This window comes from Pteronotus mesoamericanus, unplaced genomic scaffold, assembly GCF_021234165.1.
Source record: "Pteronotus mesoamericanus isolate MK-2021 breed Mesoamerican mustached bat unplaced genomic scaffold, CSHL_Meso_final scaffold_118, whole genome shotgun sequence".
Lineage (NCBI taxonomy): Eukaryota > Metazoa > Chordata > Mammalia > Chiroptera > Mormoopidae > Pteronotus > Pteronotus mesoamericanus.
Window position 1 is genome coordinate 10,684,016 of NW_026555301.1, and position 19,921 is coordinate 10,703,936.

At 39.3% G+C, this 19,921-nt stretch overlaps 1 pseudogene; it reads right to left on the reverse strand.

Annotated features, from left to right (window-relative positions):
• Positions 1-3,462: 3,462 nt before the first annotated feature.
• LOC129081728 (mitotic spindle assembly checkpoint protein MAD2A-like) lies at positions 3,463-18,756 on the reverse strand (annotated as a pseudogene).
• Between the last annotated feature and the right edge of the window lie 1,165 nt (positions 18,757-19,921).

Consider the following 19,921-nt stretch of genomic DNA (forward strand, 5'->3'; position numbering starts at 1 on the left):
CCGCATCCAGCAATACATTCAAAAGATTATCCACCACGATCAAGTGGGATTCATCCCAGGGATGCAGGGATGGTTCAATATACGCAAATCAGTAAACGTGATACATCACATAAATAAAAGAAAAGACAAAAACCACATGATCATCTCGATAGACGCAGAAAAAGCATTCGATAAGGTACAGCACCCATTTATGATCAAAACACTCAGCAAAATGGAATAAATGGGGCATTTCTCAATGTAATAAAGGCTATATATGAAAAACCTACAGCCAGTATCATACTCAACGGGCAAAAACTGAAAGCTTTCCCACTAAGATCGGGAACACAACAAGGATGTCCGCTCTCACCACTCCTTTTCAACATCGTATTGGAAGTCCTAGCCACAGCGGTCAGACAAGAGAAAGAGATAAAAGGCATCCAAATAGGAAAGGAGGAAGTAAAGCTATCATTGTTTGCAGATGACATGATAGTGTACATAGAGAAACCTGTAGACTCTACCAAAAATCTCCTCAACCTAATAAGTGAATTTGGCAAAACAGCAGGATACAAAGTCAACATTCAGAAATCAAAGGCATTTTTGTACACCAGCAATGCAATAGAAGAAGAAGAAATCAGAAAAAAAATACCATTCGATATAGCAAGAAGAAAAATAAAGTACCTAGGCATAAATTTAACCAAAGACGTAAAAGACCTGTACACAGAAAACTATACAACATTCAAAAAAGAAATTAAGGAAGACAAATATAAATGAAAGCATATCCCATGCTCATGGATTGGAAGAATTAATATCCTCAAAATGTCCACACTACCCAAAGCAATTTATAGATTCAACGCAATCCCTATTAAGATACCAATGACATATTTCACAGAAATAGAACAGACATTTCAAAAATGTATATGGAACCATAAACGACCCCGAATAGCCTCAGCAATTTTGAGAAAGAAACACAAAGTAGGAGGGATCACAATACCGGACATCAAACTCTAGTACAAAGCCACTATACTCAAAACAATCTGGTACTGGCACAAGAACAGACCCATAGACCAGTGGAACAGCAGAGAAGGCCCAGAAATAGGCCCAGGTCTCTATGGGCATCTAATATTTGACACAGGGGGCAGAAGCATAAATTAAGCAATAATAGCCTCTTCAACAAATGGTGTTGGGAGAGCTGGATGGCTACATGCAAAAAATTGAAATTGGATCACCAGCTGACACCATACACAAAAATAAACTCAAGATGGATAAAAGACTTAAATTTAAGTCACAACGCCATCAAAGTCCTAGATGAGAACATTGGCAGGAAACTCTCGGATATCCCACGCAGCCATTTTTTTCACCGATATGTCTCCTAAAGCAAGGGACATAAAGGAAAGAATAAACAAGTGGGACCTCATCAAAATAAGAAGCTTCTTCACAGCTAAAGAAAACATCAGCAAAATGAAAAGGGAACCAACCCTATGGGAAAATATATTTACTAATGATACATCAGATAGAGGTTTGATCTCCAAGACATATAAAGAACTCACTCGACTCCACTCCAAGAAGACAAACGATCCACTCAAAAAATGGGCAAAGGACCTGGGCAGACGTTTTTCCAAGGACGAGATACAGAGGGTCCAGAGACATTTGAAAGGGTGCTCAGCATCACTAGCCATCAGAGAAATGCAGATCAAAACCACCATGACGTACCACCTCACACCGGTCAGAATGGCCATCATAAACAGATCAACAAACAACAGGTGCTGGCGAGGCTGTGGAGAAAAGGGAACCCTAGTACACTGTTGGTGGGAACGCAGACTGGTGCAGCCACTGTGGAAAGCAGTGTGGAATTTCCTCAAAAAGCTGAAAATGGAACTGCCTTTTGATCCAGTGATTCCCCTGCTGGGACTATACCCTAAGAACACAAAAACGCCAATACAAAAGAACCTCTGCACCCCAATGTTCATAGCAGCACAATTGACAATAGCCAAGTGTTGGAAGCAACCTAAATGCCCATCAGTAGATGATTGGATCAAAAAATTATGGTATATTTACACCATGGAATACTATGCAGTAGAAAGAAAAAAAGAACTACTAAACTTCGCGACAGCATGGATGGAACTGGAGAGCATTATGCTAAGCGAAATAAGCCAGGGGGCGAAAGACAAATACCATATGATCTCACCTATAAGTCGAACCTAACCAACAATACAAAGATGCCAGGAAAATAAGACCAGCAACACTGAAAGGAAAAGAAACCAACAGAAGCAGGAGGGAATGAAGGAGGGAGTGAGGGGGTAAAGGAAAGGAAGGGGAAAGTCAAGGAACATATAGCAAGGACTCATGGACAAAACCAAAGGGGAAGAGCTGAGGGAGGGAGGGAGGGGGCAAGGGAAAGTGGTGGGGGATAGGTAGAGACTAATGTATTTGAAAAAATAAAAAAAATGATATAATATTATCAAATAAAAAGCTCATTGTAGTCTTTGGATAAAATGAACTAATTTTAAATTGTGCTAGTCACATGTAATTGTCTTTGATGTTAAGAACACAATGTGATGTGAAAATTAAATGTGATGAAGTATTTTGTGGAAGTGTTTAGATATGTAATTTATAATACATCAAAAATAACAAATTATTGATGTATAAGAATGTAGATGAATAGATGTGTAATAAAGCAACAGTAGTAAAATATTAAAGGTAAAGATTAGGTGGTAGGTATATAGCTTTCTAATGAAAGCTTTCAACTTTTTTTGTTTGGGCAGATATTCACAATAAAATGTTGGGAAAAAAGGAATTACATATGAACATTGCAACAAGAATAGCCTGCCAACAAAGTATAAGAAAATTTTTTTAAAAAAATCATACACATTTAATTTTATTTATAATTGTCATTTAAAGCTTGCTTTTATAAAATAAAAAAGAAATTTTTAAGAGTTCTCTTTCTCCAGACTTTAAACAGTAGTAGAAAACTAGCAATAACTTTGTAGGTATAAGTTATATACATTAAAATAAATAATCAGAGATTTTTTCAATATGGAAACTATACAAATGAAATAAATGGCAAATGAACCTAATAGCTATATTTTGTTAGTATGGATCATCAGTTACTTTAGGATCTAAACAAAGATTCTGAGTAATCAGACTTCTTTTGCCGTCTCATATTTACCTATATTCTGAGTCAAGCTACTTGACCAAAAGGTCTGACTTAGAAAGACATTTAGCTTTACAGCAAAAGTTTTTCCATCTACAGTTACCGCCTTCAAAGGAGTTGACATTACAGTGCTGATGTAATGTGGTTCCCTTTTGAACTGTATGCAATAAATTATGTCAACCCTTTGGGAAGTCAAACAGGTACCAAAAAAATGGAACAATTATACACAGTTCAGTAAAGTATGCTGTTAAGTTTTCCCCATCTAAAAATTAATCAATAACATAAAACAGTGATTATAGTTGACTCAGTTTCAGGAAACACACATTTGAGAATTACATTATTGTTTTTTTCTCATCTTCATTATGGACAGGGATTTTGTAGGCCATCATGCTGCTTGCTTTGCGGATCATAGTAGTGAAGGAACACTGGTGGACTTGTTCAGAATTGGTAATGAACTGTGTTTCTGACTCTTCCCACTTTTCGGATACAACCAAATCTTTGTCTGTAGACATCAGCAGATGAAATGAACAAGAAACTTCCAACAGTGGCCAAAATGTCACTGTAGTTGTGATCTGTCTTCTCACTGAGAAAATTTCCTCTTGGACACCTTTCTGAGACTTTTCTATGGGTGTACTGTCATCTTTGGCAGACTTGTCACACTCGGTATTAAACTGCCATCTTTCAAGGACCTCAGCACTTTCAATATTTGAGATAACTATCACCAGTTTCTGAAATGAACACTTGTATAACCAACTTTTAGTTGTTCAACCACATTTATTTAGGTAGTTCATGAGCTCAGGATCAGTAGTTACAAGCAAGGTGTCCATATTTCTGCATTCGAATAAAGGTTTCAGATGGAAAGATGCCACACTGATATAACATGCTATTGATGCCAAATGAGAAGAATTTAGCCAAGATTTTGGTGTCACAAAAAGTGATCCCTTGCTCCAGGAGAGCTTCTGCACCAGGCCAGGCCCATAGATGTGGCCCACCCACCACAGACGGTGACCACAGAGCACAGCCAAAGGTTCCAAAAGTAACAATGTTGCACACTGTTGCCTCATAAAATAATTTTTTGAATGAAAATGTTCACATAACTAAAAAGGAAAAGATTCAGATACAAAAACAATCCTAAAACCAATTTCTTTAGACACTATATTCTTCTATTAAATATCAAGCTACAGTATAATCTTAAAGACATTTAAATCAATAGAGAAATATAGCTGCTATTTTTAACTTTATTCATAATAATCCAAAATTTTGAAATTTAGAAGAAGAAAAACTGAAATGCTGTGTAGATAAGGATGGTGAAAATCACAATACAAACAATAGTAATTTACATAATAAAATAAAATATTCTATAAGATTTTCTGTGATAAAGAAAATTATCCCAACCCATTATGATGTACGTAAGTATCCTGATATGTCAATTTTATGCTTTGTTACTGAATGTAAAAATTTCTTTAACATTTTTATTGACATTCCAATTGGTATACTCTTGGCAGAATAATTTCTCCAAATTGAAATTGACTAAAGTCAATGTTATAACTATGATGACTCAAGAAAGTTTGCTGCATTTGGCAAGTGACAACAGAACACAAATTATGTAAGTTTTAATTGTGGAAGCATAACTAGTAACTCCATTGAAAGAAAGCCCCGAAAATAAATTTCATGAAATAAATATATAATAGTTTATTAATTACATGGGTCTTTATTATTTTACTCTTCCAAATATTACTAGTCCATCAACATATCACTCATACATCTGCAATAATAATTAAATTCAGTTACCTGTGATATTTTGCCAACCTTTACTCCACACATATTTTTCAATTTAGATAAATACAACTTGCCAAAAGCAGATTCTAGAAGAATCTAGAAACCAGAATAGTATTATTTTTAGGAAAGAACTCAAATTTGTAATTAAACGCATTCCCCAAATCTCCAGAACCAGAAACATTTACTGGCAGATTCTTCTTACCATTTTTACATAAACTTTCCCCAAAAAACAGAAAATACTGGCCTACTTCTTAGCTCATTTTATAAGTCCAGATTAACTAATAACAAAACCTGACCAAAAAAACCCCCAAAATTTAGAAAGAAAAAAAAAATTCAGGTCAGGTACCCTCATAGCAAAGATGCAAAAGCCCTGAATAAAATCCTAGCAAATACTTTAAATTACATATACTTCATGATGGATAGTATATTTTGAAGTTTATAGTGAGTATCAGCAATATATAAATATGATAAGCTATCTGAAACAAGTTGGATTTATTCTAGGAAGCAGGGTTGGTTTACCCTTTGAAAAATGAATCAATGTAATTAATTACATCAATAGAATAAAAGTGGAAAGAAAGCATGATCGTATCAATAGATGTATAAAATACATTTAATAAAGTTCATTACCAGTTCATGGAAAAAGTAACTCTTAGCAAATTAAAAATGGAAATATAATTCAGTCAATATCAGCGCCTTATCCATATCCCAGCTGTGATTCCCTCTAGGCTTTTTTCTCTTCTGGGGTGGGGAGCAAGTCAGAAATACTGGAGGGCTGATCTTTCATTCCCCTCCACTGCCCTCCCTACACTGTGGCCAGAAAACTCCCCACAGGCAGTGAGCTGAGGTAGTCGTAAGACTCACCCCACCGTCCTGTGATGTAGAAATAAAGACCACCCAAATGAGAACAGGCAAATTCTCTGCTTGGAGGCTGTTGGTGTGGAGAAGCTGTAGGCAGGCTTAATAAACTTGAGTCATCCAATCTGATTAAATTGGGGTACATAATTTGGCTTTCTGGTTGGATTTAAATTGGAGGTAGGGGCAAAAATCAGGGAAACTGTCAATTACTTCCTAACTCTTCTCTATTTGAGGATGATTGTTACAGATGTTACTGTTTGGCTTCCTGGACAGGTTGCTAGAGATAGAAGTCTTACTTCTTGGGCTGATTACTGCAGATGGTAAATTGGTCTCCTGGGCCAGTGGCTGCAGGTTGTGGGTCAGAGTTTAATTTTTATACGTAGTCTGGCCGTGATCTATTTGTGTATTCAATCTCACCCTCAGTGTGAAATCTTGGGTTATGTCTGAAAATGGCCATTTCAAATTTTTGCTCAGTGTTTTAGGTTTTGGTTTTGTTTGTTTGTTTGCTTGTTTTGGTGGGAATATAAATCCCAACCCTGCTTCTCTTGGCTGGATGCAGAAGACTCAAATTCCCAGAGTTAGTTCTGGGTTAGCCCTCACTCCATAATCTGCCTGTTTGCTTTGCCTCCATTCTTCTCTCCCATATCTTCAGCCCTAAGACTTCAACCTTGATATGCCCCTTCACTCTTTTTTGTCACTGGTCGATGGAAGCCAGACACTCCTCCTTACCCTGAAATCTCTGGCTGAGATCCTGTCATACATAGAAAAGAACTCCTGCAACTAACAGTGCAGTGCCGCCCATTTCATCAGCCACTTTGGGAACTTCTCACCACTCCGTTCTTGCTTTTGCCTGAATCCCAGGGCTCTGATCTTTTCCTGAGTGATGGCAGATTCCCAATGCTTTGATTGGACTCACCTCGTCATCTGCCCAGGCCAGATTCTCTACCAGATAAGATGCTCCCAGTAAAATTTAACAAACAGTAACCTCAATTAAAATGAAGTTAGTCCTTGCTTTTCATTACTATGAATTATGCTAAGTGAAATAAGCCAGTCCGAGAAGGACAAACACCATATGATCTCACTCATATGTGGAATCTAATGAACAAAATAAACTGATGAAAAAAATAAATCCAGAGGCATGGATACATAAAACAGACTAATAGATCTCAGAACAGAGTGGGGCGAGGGAAACCAGGTAAAAGAAGGTAAAGAGATTAGCCAAAGAACATAAACGCATAACCCATGGACACAGACAATAGTGTGGTGAAGGCTGTGGGGGCTGGGTGGAGGAGGGCAGAGGGGTGGGGGGAAGTGGCAGGTCATCTGGAATAGCGTCAACAATAAAAAAATAAAGTTTGGAGGCCAGCAATGGGAGCCCTCACACCCTATGTTGATTGTGAAACTGAACAGCAAGAACCCATTTGTAATAGCTTTCCCAACTTCCTCTTCTCCCTTACAAAAGAGTAGCCTTTCCTTTGTTTCTCAGGACTTACATGTGGTTCTCTGTTAATCTGCATGTCCAAAATTGCAATTCTTTGTTGTTCCCAAATAAACCCAGTCTTACAGGAGAAATACCTGGCTGCTTTTCTGTTAAAGGTAAGCAACTCAACCCCTCATCTTGGTGAGCAGAGCTCTGCCCAGCATCAGACACCCCTGTCATATTCTGTATTTCAGGCAGTCCAGAAGGCCTGCTTTTGGACATACTCCCTTTAAGACCATTCAATTGGCTAGAATGTCTGAAACACCTGAAAACATTATTTAGAGAATCCTTGTCTTTTTTTTTTTTTTTACATTCACCAATATAATAGATGGTCATTTTAGCTGCTCATAAAACTCTTCATCTTATGCATTTTATGTTTTCTGTGTTTGTTCAGCATGCCTTGCCCCATGGTGGGTTTTAGCAGAATTATCTTCAGAACCTAGAAAACTGTCTATTTCCCTGGTATTCAATAATATGCTACATATAGTCATTAGATTTATAAAGTGTTTTTAGCGTTTTGATGAAGATGTAGGTGCATGTATATATACATACATATATACAGAGAGGTAAGTGTATAATTTATTGAAGGTTTACTAGTTGAACACAACTATATTGTCAATACCAGATCAAGAAACAGAACACTGAAACTGTATTTTATTTATATTTTATTTGGCTATATCTTCTATGAAACATGATGATAAGTTCCATGACTTCATCTCTATTGTTCACCCTTGTGCCTTCAGGGTTATATCAGAGTGTCTGACAGTATGAAGAGACTAATTTGTTAAAGAAGTTTGTTGACTGATATTGAGAAGAACCCATGCTCTTACAGGCATTAAATTGAACCACATCTGTAAAAAATGAAATTCCTTTTTCCTTGGCTGTTACTAATATATTTTTCCCATGTATGTTAATACACAACAGAGCTCAGTAAAATTACTGTCCTTGAAAGTAAATTCAAATAAGAATTATAAAAACAAAACAAACTTTTCTCTATTGTACCTATGGACAAAGCTATCATGGCCTCTCCCACTCTGGCAAATGTTGCAATTAAAAAGGCTTATAGCAAGGATGGTTTGAAAAGTTGTGTGTGTTTGTGAGGGCATATGTGTTTGGGGAAGAACATGCACTAAAGTTGGCAAAGACCATTATTGTCTAACAAGCCAAGTGACAATAAGGATCTTATTCCGCCCCTCTTGCACAAGAAGGTGAATTGTGTGGTTCAAGGCAGGAATAGTGGGCAGTTTGAGCCCAAGTTCTACAAGCTGAGCCCAAAGTTTTACCATAGGGGCTATAGCTTAGCCTCAGCAAGCCAGGTGCTCATCATCTTGTGTTTATCTTTGAAAGGCATAAAAGTGGAGAAACCTCTGGCTTCAGTTTGCTCATCTTCAAACTTGGAACACTGTGTTGGGTGTATATTATCTCAGGTGCTGGACACTCACCAAGATGATCAGAGAACGGCCCACTGACAGGGCCCTGAAAAGAGGAGTGTGGGTAAGAATTGACCCAGCCTTCCTATCCCCATCTACTTGCTGCTGCAGCTGCTGCGGTTTTCTCCCTTTATGAAGGCTGTCTTTGTTCATGCTCCTGGGAGGAAGAACCAAGTTAAAACCTAGTTTATCTTGTGAAGGAAATGAGGAAAGCCTGGTACAGGTGAAAAAAGGTAGCACCCCTTTATTAAATAAAAAGATGTGGTGGAGGGCTCCAATGGGCCACCCCACTAGATATGGGGGTGGGCAGAGGTGGGGCTGAGTGGGTGGAGAAAATGCACTGTGGTGTGAGTAGGAGTTGCACTATGTGTGAATTGTTCCAAATCCTTCAAGCTTCCTGCCAGGGCATTGAAATCTTTGGCTCATTGTGGAATTTGGATCTGGGACAATTTGCTCTAAAGGGGGCTTGGCACATATAAGTCATTATTATTAATAAACACTTGGTGACTGCCAACCATATGCCTGATGCTGAAATAAAACTTCCCCTCCACCCCCATTTTTCTTTTTGTCTTAGGTTAAGTTACCAAGTAAAGGAGAATGAAACTTGGCTCCTTATTATCCCAGAAGAGGCAATTTCATAGTCCTCCTGGCCCTACACTTATGTCTTTAAATCCCTGGGTACCTTTTCCCAGAATCTTTTCTATTTCAAGAAAACATTTCAGAACACCATAACTGGTGACATTAATCTCTACATCCCTTTCATTATCGAAAGAATAGATTTCTGAGAGGAATGTAGTATCTTCTGACATAGACTTCAGTCCAACCTGCTCTTACAGGGTGACTCATTTCACACTGGCTGGGTTTTAAAGCTATGTGGCATAGAGTGAGGCTGCATTTAAATGACTGGTCTTGAATTACACAGATGAACTTTTAAAAATATATAGTAGAATGAGCTATGTTTATTTTTAGTGGGTTTCTTTTTGTAATGTCTATCTGCATGTTTCCCTGTGTGTATACTTGGTCACATATGGGGAGTAAGGCAAAGTAATGCAAAATTATCTTCTCTAAGAAGAAATGTAAAAGATGTTTAAAAAGTTTTCCCTTCCTTCACCCTTCATTATTTCCCAGCAGTGACCTGTGTTTAGGAGAATTGGCACCAAAACAAGGTAGTTCAACTCCTTATTTATTACGCAATAAATTGTTCTTTTAAATGACAGTGATCTTCCTGAAAGAAGATTGGATAGGTATTGGAGAGTGAATCAAAGGAGCACCTCTAACAAAGAGGAGGAGAAGCAACTGCTTTTGGTATTTTTATGATGATTTTCATTTCAGAATCTATAAGCACTTTATAAACATGTGCAAATAAGACTTAACTGACAATGTACAAAATAAAGAGACTAGATGAAAGCAGAAAGTTAAACAAAGAAAAGCTCACATACTTTTTGGTAAAGTTTTGGAGACCCTGGCCACAAGATACCCTCATTTCTCTTACTGCCTCTAACATTCTAGGTTCTTCTCTAACCATAGGCTGCATGAATTGCTTTTATTGATATATTGGGTTGGCCAAAAGTCCATATTTTTTTTCTATAAAATAAAAGACACATTTTTCATTTTCACTAATAACTATCAATTCAGATATTTTGAGTATGTTGGCTATCTCCAGCTTAGTACAATGTTGGTTTTTCTCAGTTAGTATCTCTATTTGATTGCTTTCGATTTCAACTGATCTACTGACCACAGAGCATCATCCAGCAAGAAATCTCCAACATGAAATCTTGCAAAGCACTTTTGGCATATTTGATCAGTCACAGCACCTTCTCCACACACCACACAAGTCTTTCTGTTTCAGTTGCATTTTTACCTTTCTTGAAATAATAAAGCATAATATGCCAAAAATGTTGGTTATTATATTCCATCTTTAATATGAAAATGGCTACACAAAAATTCACCAATTTTGATAAGTATTTTTTAAATGCATGCTGAGCCCTGACTGGTGTGGCTCAGTGGATTAAACGCTGGAATGCGAACCAAAGTGTCACTGGTTCGACTCCCAGTCAGGCCACATGCCTGGGTTGTGGGCCAGGTCCCCAGTGAGGGGCTCACAAGAGGCAACCACAACATTAATATTTCTCTCCCTTTCTTTTCCCTCCCTTCCCCTACTTTCTAAACATAAATAAATAAAATCTTTATAAATTAAATAAATATAATACATGCTGAAATGACAGCTGTCGCAATATAATCTAACAATTGTTTTGAATGAAGTTAAAGACAACTAAGTGCTACTAGAGCCATCTTATGGAAAAAACCAAATGAACTTTTTGGATAATTCAGTAATTTGAGCAGTCATGCTCAGAGAATTCTTACACCCTGTCCCCCAGATAACTTTCTGGCTAGACCATCAAGGTGCTTGAAAGTTTACCACTAAAGAATCATTTATTTATTTATTCACTTGTTTAACTAATTCTTATTTTGTGCCTAGTGTGTGCTAGAGTTCGTGGCCAACATCACTAATAGATCATTCTGCTGTTTCTTGAAGAGCCAAGAGGCTAGCAGTCATTCCATCAATTTGTTTATATCACTCTCCTACTTAAAATTCTTCAGTACCTTCATTCTTTGTAAGAGTAAGATCAAAGTCTTTAAAATGGCCCCCAAAACCCGATAGGACCTGATCCTGCTTCCTCTCCAGTGTCTTCTTAGACAAGCCTCAGATTTCCTCTCTGTCGTCTATCTACATTGTCTTTCTTCCAGTTCCTCCAAAGTTCCATTTTCCGTTTGGCTTTATTATCTTTGAACGTGATGTCCCTCTGACTAGAATTGTCCTTGCTTGTCCCAACACACCCTCTTTACAGAGTTAACTTCTATATATTCTTGAAATATCAGCTCAGATGTCTCTTCCTTAGGAAGCTTCCCTTGTCAGTTCTGTGCTTAATCAAGGTCAAATATTCCTACTCGCATTCATAGGATATGGTTCTTTTCTTCCCAGCACTGATTACAGTTTACAATTAGAGTCATCTGCACTATTAATATGTCTCTTCCAACAGACCTTCATATCCTGTTGCCTAGTCACATTATCCTGGAGTAAAGTTTGATACCTGATTTTTAGTAGGTACTCAAAATTTATTGAATAAATGAGTATGAGCAGGTACATGAAATAAAATCTGTTCTTTACCACTTTCCAGTATAAGCATTAGAGGTAAAGCATGGACTATAGTAGAAAGAGCTTGAACTTTACAGTCAAACAGGGAAAGGGACAATGCCAATTCTTCATTTCTACCCATATGACCCTTACAATGCACTTAGTGGCTATCATTTGTAGGGTGAGTGCCCTTTCTAGGAAATAGGCTATGTATTTTATATATACTCTCTCATTTAACCCTCACAACAATACTATAGTTTGATATTGTTGTCTTTATCTTACAGAGAAGCAAATTGAAGATTAAGAGATCACATCACAAACTGTGGCAGAGATAGGGGTCAAATTCATGTCTGCCTAGTGACAACGCCCTGAACACTACCTATGTTGTTTAACATCTGCGAGCTATCGTTTTCTCGTTTTGCAATGAGACCATCATTTTGTAAGTAACTCTACCATGACAGATCGTGTCTTATAACTTTCTCTTCTGATTAAGTTTCTTTACCAAATTTGCTACTGTCAGATAAGTTCCTGGTGTTCAGTTGACTGCTAGTGGCAAATGCTTCTTAGAGAGCATTCCTAGGGTGGGACTGTAAAGTTGCCCAAGTCACACTGTTCCATTAGTTTCAGTTTGCGTTTACTGTACTACAAAGTACCCCAGAATGTAGTGTCTTAAAACAATAGCTATTCACTATTTTTCACAATTCTGTGGGTTAGCTGGGTGGTTTCTCAGTCTTGTATTACCTGTATTCACCCATGTGTCTTTATTCATCTGGAGTATAAGGTGAGCTGGAAGGTCCAAGGTGACCCCACTCACGTGCCTAGCAGTGAGTGCTGGCTGCAGGCTGAGGTGCCTCAGCTGCCATCCCCAGGAGCATGCCAAGAGGAGAAACAGAAATGCAAGGTTTCTTGGTGCCCAGTCCTGGATATCTCATAGCATTGCTTCTGCCACATTCTGTCGACTAGGACCAGTGATGAGACAGCCCGAATTTGAGGGAAATAGGAAAATAGATATTCTGCCTTGAATGGGGAGGGTCAAAGTCTCATTGCAAAGGAGAATGGGAGAAGTTATTGTGAACGTCTTTGAAAAAAATAGAACGTATGATGGAATATGACACAGTGACGAAAAATAATATTCATAAACATTTGCAATCAATAGAAGAAAAGCCTTGTGAAAGTAGGGGAGCAATAATATGTACTACTATCGCAACAACATTTAGAAGCAAAAAAACCATGCATAGACTGATATGTAAAATAAAAGAAAAAAAAAAACAGACAAATGAAGGCGGAGGAGGATGGAGTGTGACCTTCAAGACACCTCCAGAATTTACAGTGCTGGGCAGTTGTCCAGAGCACAGCTGGCTTTGACACCTCCATTCAGAGTCTTCCTTGGGGGATGGCATGCTTATGGGTGTGGGCCCCCTTTCATCCTCTTCCCAGTGGAGTCTGTCCTGGTTCTGTAGGGCTGGACCTGCTACCTTCATCTTTCCTTAATTCCCTGCCTCTGTCCAGATTCTCTCTCATCTTTCCATTCCGCACCATTCAAATTGAACTGAGAGGCCAAGGACCACAGGACCACAAGGGATGCTACCCAGCAAGAGGACTTCAAGTGCAGGATCGCAGAGCAGTGTGCCCAGGGCTGTTAGGAGAGTAGCTGGAAGCAGAGGCCCCGGTAGTCCCAGAACCAGGACTGGAGAGAAGTGAGCCTGGAGCAGAGAGGAGCTGTTTACTCTCATCTGGGAGGGGCTCCTTCCTTGGATGGAAACCCAGATCTCAGTTTAATAAAAGGGCACTAATGCCTTTAGGCTCTCTGTGGGGCTTGTTCTCTAATGGAATGAAGGCCTTTCTTAAGTCTCCTATACAGAGGGGTTTTTTGTTGTTTTCTTTTTGTTTGTTTGTTTATTTGTTTAAAGAACCTTAGGGCATTAAAGATTGAAAGAACACTAGCCTCAGAATACTCTGGGTGTTCCACCCCAACGCCCTGTGCCCAGGAGGCTCACTGTTTAACCCCAAGTTTATGCTGAATGTAGGACTTCTAAAAAATAAGCTTATATTTTAGCTTTAATAATTTATAATTTTGATATTCTATTTTTTTGGAAACCTGATTGCTTTAATGAAGTAACAGTTTTCAGTTTATATTAAATAATGACTTTTCAGGAAGAATAAAAAGACATAGCCCTTTATGTCTTCACATGTCCCTAAGCTTGAGTATCTGAGACTGAGAAATACAGGTATAGCAGAATTGCTCATTTTACCAGAGAAAGACTGAGGCCCCAAGTTTGAGTGGCCACCCTCACTCATGGAGAGATCTGGGGACTCCAGGCTGGCAGCTTCCTGGGCTGACCCCTGCCTGGACAGCCTCCACTCTCAGACATTATTAGTGCTGGAGATCCTGCTCAGCCTCGGACTGGAGTTTGGTTGGAGAGAAAGGAGTCGAGTGGTAATATCTTCCAGATGTCAAAAAGATGACGTTACTTCTGCAATTTAATTGCTTGTAATAATGAAGGGGTTGAGAGAAGCAGGGAGTAATTAAAGATTTTGAGTAAAGCAGAAGTTCAGGTTTAGCAAGTTAATGATATTGGCAAGTGCAGAGGACAGGGAACTCCAAAGCCACAACTACCTACTCTTTTTGAGAAGAATGTGGCTATGATGACTGTATTTTATAAACCCAAAATATGGCCTGACAAGGGAATCAAAAACATGCTTGAAAAAAACCCCACCACTTTTGACTTAGGAATTTATCTTTTATAAGCCTTAACAAAGGAATAAAAATAAATCTATATACTTACACACTTAAAATGGCCTTTGGAAAAGAATAAAAGCACCTATAATTGGGTCTCTCCCAGAAAATCTGCCTTATAAATATGCTTCAAGAGAGAAAAATGATTTTTTTTTTGCTGTGTTGTATACATGAGTTTGTGGGTTTTAGGAGTTTTCAGATTGCTATGTACTCACTTCCTCGATCAAATCACTGACCTCCTGTGGGTCAACTCCCATGTCCATAAAATGATCAAATTATAAAAATTGCTATGGACCGCTAAAGTTTTGAAATTCTATGGATCTATACCTGTCCCTAGCATGTCTTTTGAAATGTACCTTTCATATTTTATCTAACAGATTATTTTAGTGGTTGGTAAGAGAGAAGCTGGAGGGGGAGGCATGTGTACCATCACTTGCTGTGGCCCCTGAGAGAATGATCTGCTGAAGGCACGGCCTTAGTCTCTTCTTCTCAATGCTGGATGCTCAGTGGCTAGACAGGGGATGACCAATAGCAGGGACTCAATGGTTAGTGAATGAATGAATGAATGAATGAGTGAGTGAATGAGTCCATATCTGTGGTTACTATGTATGTTAATTAGGAAAATTTTGTGTTTTTTTCCTAGAGGTACATATATCACTTTATTTAAATACTTTGTAAAATTTTCAAACTGGAGCAAAGTGATCATCTTTATATGCTTACAATTTATATATAAACTAACATCCACTTTAACATAAGATAATGGAAGAAAATTACAAAAGAAAATATGGGATTTATGTTGTGAAATCTTGGTATGTAGCTATCTGAAATATTTTAACAGCTTTATTGATATGTAATTCACACATCACAAAGTTCACCCAATTTAAGTGTATAACTCAGTGGTTTTCAATAAATTTACAGTTTCTCAATCATAACAATAATTTTAGATCATTTTTATTACCTAACAATAGACTTTTTACCCATTAACAGCACCTCCCAGCCAATCTCACCTCACCTGCCCCCTCCCCAGTCCTAAGTAACCACTACTCTACTTTCTTTTCTATAAATTTGCCTACTCTGGATATTTTATATAAAAGATAAAATATCTTACTGTAGCTTAAGCCCAATTATGACATATTCGATTTATCGTTATGGATATGCATGTTTATATCTCTAAATGGAAGGAAGCACAGCTAAATATTAAAGTTGATTGTTTTCAGTCTTTTTAACTTATCATTATTTTCCAGCTTTCTGTTGTGTTTTAAAGTTTTTTAGAACATTTAGGTTATGATACTATGAAATGATTATAAGGAGTACATATGATCTTCATTTTTATGAAATAATGATGTATTACAGTTAAGGTGAATTGTTTCTACTTAATAATGAACATTTTTCAAATTTAGCAGATTTGTCCTTTTGTTTCTGTTTTTTCAACCCTTGATTATAAATTTTATATCAGCCTCTCCTTTCTTGAAGGAAGCTCACTACAAATATAAATAAATAATAAAAAAGATTGATGAATTTAATACAGATGCATTAGGTAGAGATGGATAGAGAAGAAAAGCATTAGGAACTGAAACCTATAGGTAAATACATGAGTTTGCCTGTTCAGATTTGCTAACAAGGAGAAACGTTGACTTTTTTGGATTCTCTAATTTTTCTCTTGTTCCCTCACGGAGTTTCTTACATGTAAGGAAATATTTCAGACTTAGGAACTAGACAAACGATACCAGAACTATGCATGGTGTTTATTAAAAATGTGAAATGTACTGAATCAAAAGCTCAAGAGTTTTTTGAGCTTTTATCTTTATCTTTAAGTGCTCCCAAAGGTGCTTCTAGTGCACACAGAAGTTCATAAATCCAGAGTAAAAGCAGAGGTGAGAGTAGGGGCGTTATAAGCTGAGAGACACGTGGCCCCATGGACCACATTCCCCGCAAGACCCTCCTTGTCTGGGAAAGGCACAGGTTGACTAAATGACTGCAACTTGGCAATCTTGAATTTCTAGACTGTTGTCAGAAAGGCTGTGCTATTGCTCAGCCAGGACCCCACCCCTATAATCCTGCCTTTCCTCCTAACCCCACCACCAGTTCAGACCCCAAAGATTTGGGGGACCTAAGGGACTGAGATTTTATCAACATGGATAAACATAAACGTGTAAAAATCAAGTGGCCTCACCATGAGACTGCAAACTTACGTTATCATGCTTTTTTCACATGTGGCTGTGCTGAGACCAGATTCACTTTCCACCTGAGGTTTACTTTTTCCAGGACGGCTGCCCTGTGTACCAGTTTCGATCTAACCTGGGCCTGTCTGCACACAGATGATGTCTCACCAAGGATACAGTTTCGAGGACTTGTTGCAGGCTTGGTCTTCAGGTGAAATATTTCATTCCCAGGAGAAAATGCAGAAAACAGGTAAATGTAAGTGGCTAGTTAAAGGGAAAAATGTTAACAAGGGCATGCCTTAAAATATGGTTTATATTTCAATGTAAGCTTCTAGTAATATAATGGTTAAAGGGAAAAATAACTTGAACTGGAATTGATAGTTTGGTAACTTCTATCCTGCTTTTAGGTTTGTGTATCCAGAAAAATACAATTGTTTCTTTACCAAGAGAAAGAAATCAAAAGGCAGTGTCGGACTGCAAAATCACAAGTGAGGGGTGGAGCGTGTGTGTGTTTGTGTGTGTGTGTGTGTGTGTAATTCCAAAAATTCTTTCCAGCTCTCATAGTTTCCACAACCCATCAACAACTTAGACTACCAACAGGGTTTTCCTTCTTTTTCAATAGAATATAAGTTTTCTGCAGAGCAGATACAATTTATTCTCCATGAGTTATGGAAAACAAAGAGGCTTCAGAATGATCCTTTTCAGTGCTGTCTCCCATCTTCGGATGTGTCAGAAACAGCTTCCTCCTCTTTAACTAGGCCACTTTGTTCTGATGGTTGTAAAGACAGGCACTTGAGTGTGAGTGTGTATATTTGTGTGTGTCTGATTTGTGTGTGTATTTGTAGGGGTTGTGTGTTAAGTATATTTGTGAGAATGTGTAAATATTTGCGCATTTATGAGTGTGTGCGTTTGTGTGGTATGTGTATATTCTGTAACTATCCTAAAATTCATAAGGTCTGGAAAACACAGGGTTCTGGGGTCTTCCACCTTCCAGTCACTGACTCTAGTCGTGCCCAAATTTAGTCAGTCTTCCATCTACCTAGGCTGCTATTTGGTGCTGGCAGCTAAGGGGGCTGGGAGAAATGGACTGGGATTCAGTCACCTGCCCAGAGACTGTAAGCAGGTATCACCTGCCCAACCATTATAGTGAGTGCTGACAGGCCACCAGGCTGGCAGAACCCTCTGGAGTGCCAAGCCTTGCCTCCTCTCTGAAGGTCTTGACTTTACTGTCACTTCCGGTCACAAAGCCTCCAGTCCGAGACTAAATAACATGGTCACCCTTGTTGCCCAGATTGTTCATTCCTGAGAGAAATTCTGCATGTTCCCATGCAGTTGTGTTACTCCCACCACTATTGATAAAACTTAATAGAGGGAGAAGTTCTCACATTCACAGAAGAATTTTGGAGGAAATGTTTTTAATGTAAGTGGTTTATACATTTTCAAAGCTTTCATGACTGTCAGTACTGTTACTGGTAACATACATGTAAAGGTATCTCAGCCAAAATGATACAGCATATTTCTTTAATTCTTAATTATACTCCCTTCCCAATATTTTGACATCCTTGAATTTGGGGTGCAGTTACCTATCAATGGCATGTTAAAATTTAATTAGCAACATATTTTCATTCTTTTCAAAACATAGTATATTGGTATATCTTTCATACCCATGAGAGATGATAACATCATAGCTTTGATAAAATAACTCCACATTAATTTTTTTAAAGCTTAACATCTCAGAACTGCAAGTATGTGTTTTGAAAGGAGTCCTGCTCTTTTGGAAGTGAGATTTCTCTGTTTCTAGTCAGAAGGACTCACGACCAAAGCTAAAGTCAGGCAGGCAGCTGAGGGGCCGAATGAGCAACCCCTGCAGATGGCCACAGGAGGGGCATCGCCGCAGCCTCACTCACCTGTGCATATTCTCCAGTTTCCAGAGGGCAGAGGTCCAGCCTGCAGCCTCATGTTCCCCCCAGGGCTGGGGTCTGCCGGTGCCCTCGCAGGCAGCTGAGCAGGCCCTCTCCCGTAGGCGTGCTGCTCCGACCCTCCCCATCCCTAGTACCTGGCCCCGCACTCAGCCTTTTGCAGCAATCATTTCTTTGAGTCTCAAAGTAGCCCTTTGAGAAATGCACTCTTGGCACTTCCATTTATAGATCAAAAGTGAGGCAGCAGGAGGGCCCTTACTCCTCATGAGGGTTTGGGAGCTGGCAGTCCCCCTACCCCCCTCTCGCCACACAGCCTACAGGCTGTGGTGTCTGGGGAAATCATGGAAGCCGACCTGCAGGGCTGGGACCTCAAGCTGGCCTGGGCACACCTGTGAAGCACACATCCCCTCTGCAAGCATTTCAGGTAGGGCCCTTCTTCTCCCCAGCTCGAAAATTTCCCTTTCTGTTTCCTCCATGCTGTATAATCCCCACTACCTCCATGTAGGAAAGCCTTGAGGAGAGAATCTGATTAATTTATACTAAATTGTTGGGGGGACAGATGGGCTTGGGGAGTTTCACCCTGAATGTTTGTCATTTATTAGCATTTTAAAAGATTGGTGGGTGGGCATCCTGGAGCAGAGAGTGAGCAGGGGCAAAAGGGTGGGCTTGCTATAAAAGGGAGCAGTGGGCAGGGATGGGGTGGTGGTCTCAGATGCCAGGCACTCGGGCTGGTCCCTATCCTCTCTGCCCACCGGCCCAGTTGTTTCCCATCACAGGCATCATGGACCAGCCATGCACGCAGAGTGAGCCTGAGCATTGGTCATGACCACACAGCCTCACTGAGCCCATGCCCTCAGCAACTCTCAGTGTACCCACCGCTGAGGCCATCTGCAGACAGTTTCCAGAGGGCAAGCAGTAAGGGGACCAAGGCCCTGAACATGCTCATCTCTGCTTCAGACACTTCCGAGAGGGCAGTCTCCCTCTGTGCACTCACTATTTCAGCCACTTCCTTCTCTTACTGGAAATCATCCACCCTCCCCCATTCAAATTCTTTTTGCCACAGCAGGGCTAGTGGCCAACTCCTTCTCTGAGGCGCCCTTGTCCAAGCCCCTGCGGATGCACACAGACAGCAATTGAGCGGCTGCTCCACCTGATGGGCCCCACCAGGCAGCCCTGTCGAAGAGGAGGCCAGGTTCCAGTGAAATCCCTAGTGATGTGGTCACCTGAGTCCGGGGATGCCAGCTGCCTAGTAATGAGGGTAAGAGGAAGGGGAATTGCAGCTCCCCAGTGGTC